Source organism: Palaemon carinicauda, chromosome 6 (assembly GCF_036898095.1).
Source record: "Palaemon carinicauda isolate YSFRI2023 chromosome 6, ASM3689809v2, whole genome shotgun sequence".
Taxonomy (NCBI): Eukaryota; Metazoa; Arthropoda; class Malacostraca; order Decapoda; family Palaemonidae; genus Palaemon; species Palaemon carinicauda.
The window spans coordinates 57,412,516-57,416,984 of record NC_090730.1 but is presented as its reverse complement, the minus strand read 5'-3'; the positions used below and the strand labels follow the sequence as shown (position 1 = coordinate 57,416,984).

General features: G+C 38.2%; 1 pseudogene; it reads right to left on the bottom strand.

Annotated features, from left to right (window-relative positions):
• Window positions 1-1,612: 1,612 nt before the first annotated feature.
• LOC137642086 (piggyBac transposable element-derived protein 4-like) lies at window positions 1,613-3,746 on the bottom strand (annotated as a pseudogene).
• Between the last annotated feature and the right edge of the window lie 723 nt (window positions 3,747-4,469).

Here is a 4,469-nt window from a genome sequence, read left to right as displayed (position 1 = left end):
GTCAATCTGCCTTTCTATTCGGCCTAATATATCTTACACTACAAAAAGTAAACTTGATGAGCGGTAGTGCTTAATTCATTACTTTTGTTGAGTTATTATAATAATAAAGTTTTTTCGGGGCAGTAGGATTAGAAGATTCTTCGAAACAATTGAAAGGCAATCTTCTCCTGGGTTTTTACCCCTTTCCCTGCCTTTAAACCCTGGACAGGTAACAGTAAATCGCGTTACCTATTTAGATAAAGCTGGGCATATATGACTGGCCGTAAAAAAGTTATTTTATAAAATATTTCCCAATCAGCTGTAAAGACAATTAGGGTATGGATTATTGGTTCCAACAACCCTCAATACTACTCTGGTGTTTAGATCAAACAAAGATTAGAAAAAAAAATATTTTTACTAAATATTTCAAAAAATAAGTTTGATTTTTTAATCACTTAGAGTAAACTATTTACAGAAAATCACAGGATTTAAATATTTACATAATCTTCATCCTGGGTGGTGTCTTGAGCACTGGAGAAAATCTGAAGCAAATTCGTCGAGAACGGAGAGAGCTAAAAGCATAAGAAAAACGTGAATTAAATTGTTTTGCGAAAGAACACAAAACAGAATTGATCCTTTTATTGGCTACCAAATGACTATTATAAACATACGAAAATTACTGGAAATTATATAATATATTGGTATATGATCTAAGAATACAATTATCATAAAAAAAAAAAAATATATGTTTGCGCACTTTAGTTTGAAAAAGACAAGTAAATGATAGTACCCCCTTTTGAGGGATGATTTTTCACGCAATTCCTTCAAATAAAATATGTGGTAAATTATCACATATGAACTCAATCACACTGAGAAATACGCAATTTATATAGAATTTCATAAGGAACATGTTTATAGTACTTACAATAAAAACAGTCACAAGGGCAAGCAGAGTCCGAGGTTGTGCGGGTGCAGCAGGCAGCAGTTGTTGGAGGAAAAACAAGTGATTAGAAGCGTGAATGAACGCATGCGTTCAAGACGTTATTTGACCTACTAAATAGTGTTACATATCGTTAAAATATCACCTTGACCCTCATAGAAGATGTACAGTCAGTTTTAAGTAAGAAATAATCAAAATAACAAAAAAAATATATCCGCTAAGTGACAATAAATTTGAGAGGGCCGAGTTATCAGCCACTTTTTTCTTAGAAAGTGCTACATAACTCTCAATACACGAGCTCAATCACACTGAATATTACATAATCTATAGAAAATTTCATAAGGAACAGCAGTATAACAAGATTATAGCACTTACAATAGAAACCGAGTCACAGGGTCAGGCAAAGTTAGAGGTGGTGTGCATGTCGCAGGCAGCATCTGTGGGAAGAGGAACAAGCTATTATAATAGGCTATATGCTTTCAAGAGGCAATTAGGCTTACTGAACATTACTTTTGACTGAAATTCTACATGAATCTTTTTAGATGATACTTGATAACTTTGAGTAAAAAATTTAGGAAAATAGGAATTTGTAAACCCCGAATGAACACTAAAATTGAGAGGGAAGACTCTTCATGAAAATTATATATTCTCAAAACTTTACTGCAACATGAAAAAAAATATGTGGTGTCTTACCTAGACATTTTTGCAATTGGCAGAGCAGATAACCTGGTGGCTTGCACAGACGGGTTTATGACAATGAACACAAGAAATTCAGCTTTTCTTGTGGGTGTTGCTGGGACACATGTAACTTGTGTGCATTTCCAACCTCGATGACACTGCTTCTTGTGGTAATTCAGGAAGATTGAATGTTATTCTCATGATATGTTTCAGATCACGAGGGAATAGAATGAAGAGCCTGTACCTACGATTTACCCATTCGTAGCACAAGCCCTCCATCACCTCCTTGTGGAACTGCCGCCTACTCTACTTTGGAAGACTCGTGTTGTCGGTGTACAGAATATATGAGTTCACAATCACCATATTGAGCATTCCAAAGAAGTATGCAAGAGGCCACCGTCTCGTCTTTCTTGCGCAGGAACTGATGCTGCATAGCTGATCAAAGCATCGACTCCAACCTTAGTTGCATTGTAGAACCTCTGAATGTCATATTTGTAGTTCTCGATGACTGAAGGCTGGTGGTGGAATGTCGACAGCAGAAGAACCAATTTGGTGGAGTTGACCCTCTGGCACTGTAAGGTAACGTTGTGGGCATAGGAGAATACAGCCATAGAAGAACCAACTTCCATCTTCTTGTTGATGACACACTGAGGAATATAGGGCTTCTGTCTGATGGTCCCTACCAGGTCCATGCCAACATCCTTCCTCGTCTGTGGTATGGCTGAACAAGCTCCATAGTAAAAATCTCTACTAACATCATCCCCTTCGGAAGCTCAACACTCCCCTTGCTCCTGTGGGGGATCACATTGATCATGTAATGCGTGCCAACATCACATGCCATGACCACCTTCAAGCCGTACCTGGAGATAAGAAAAAACTATTGGTAAAAAAATATAGCAATTTTGAATAAATAAAAATCTCTAAACAGAATAATAAAAATAAAAATAATAACAATGATATATATATATATATATATATATATATATATATATATATATATATATATATATATATATATATATATATAAAAGTATTATCATAAATTATCTACGTCATAAATTTACTTACTTTGCTGGTTTATTTGGTATGTACATTTTGAAAGGGCATCGTCCACGGAAAGGAATCAACTGCTTATCAACAGTTATATGAGGCTCTGGGTTGTAGTTCTCCTGGCAGTGGTGATATAGCATATTCCAAATCTTGCGAATTAGGGCCATCTTGTCTGTCTTGCGACATTCCTGTCGAGTGGCACTGTCGTCGAAGCCGATGACTCATAGAAGGAAGGCAAACCGGCGCACAGTCATGACAGCTCTGTACACATGAGAGCCATCTAGCAAAGACCAAATGTCTGATATGGCCACATGGTTGTCCTTCCGTATTCCCGACAGGATCAAAAGACCAAGGATGGCCTTCAGTTACATCACAGAGACTTACCCAAACGTGTAGCTATCAGCCTTCTTGAATTGTGATCTCAGAGTCTCTACCTTCTTGTTGGTCTCTACACAAATGGCGTCAATCATTGTGGCATCAAAGAAGAGACCAAAGAAATCACAGGGCCTTGTAATGCCTTGTACTACGGTGCTGGAACTCCCCCTTGGGATGTAATGGGTATCATATCTAGGCAAGTCTAGATTAGCATCCCGGTGCCAAACTGTGCCATTCCTTGCCTTGCCACACTCTTCTTTCAGCTTCTTGAAAGCAGTTCCTACAGCACCATGAAACTGGCCCCTTCTCCTTTTCCTGCTGCACAGTTCTGCAGACGTCAAGTTCTCTGAGGGTGTGTCATGAGATATGCCATGGGACGTAGAGGGTCTTGAAGGGGGTCGTCAGGGTCATAAAAGTCTGTTGGCATGATGTCCAAATCATTCACAGTAATATTGACAGACATAGTAACATTGGAGACCACAGGCTTAGACTTCTTACAATGTATGGAAGCGGGCCAAGGGTCGTAGTAACTTGTCGAAGCTGTCGAAGCTGAGAGGTACACCTTGGAGCTGCTTGAATAAAAACTCGAAGCATTGAAGTGAAATACCCTATTCTCCTCGTGGTCTTCATCAACTTCATGTGGGGCATCCTCTTCTTCCTCAATCTCCATTTCTGGAAGGATAATGAACGAGTCTTCCTTGTAAAGTGCGTTCAAAGAAGCCATGCTCTGAAAAAAGAAATGAAAAACATCAAAATTAGGAAATCAGAATATCCGCCATATTTCCTTCTAGAAGCATACCAACTGGCTGCCGGTGGTTTTAGAAGTTTAGTAAATCTTTCACAAAAGTTGTATAAAGATATCAATAACACATATATAATGACAATTATGCTATAATCAATTATATGAAAACTTTGACTTTCACTAAACTCACGTGCAACGCAACGCTGGGTCATAAATGACTGGTATACCCGTGAAAAATTTGTTGTGGCGTCGAGATGAGCAGAGGAGCAGCTACAGCCCGTCCGACATCTGCAATAGTGTACGCTCAACTGCCGATTCACGGGCTAACATTTTGACTAATAGCAACCCCAACTGCGCAGTTCTTGAAAAATGTCTTTTTGCGCAGCGTCCTGGTTATATATGCCCAGTGTTACCTGTCCAAAATGGATAATGTTTATTAACATAGGGTATTACTGATTTGGTTTGCTTGTTTGATTCTTCTTAGGTTCTTTCTTGCTGATTTTTTCTATTCAAAATGACTAATAAATACGGTATTAAATACCGCAACAATAATATTTAAAAGGATAACAGGTGCAGAGTGTTTCGACTGCCAAGAGATCTCTATGACTGACAATAGTGTCTTGATGTGATACCACCATGTAAGAACTATGTTTTTGACACATTTTTCATTTATGAGAAATACTGGGGGGCTAACCCTCTATCTAT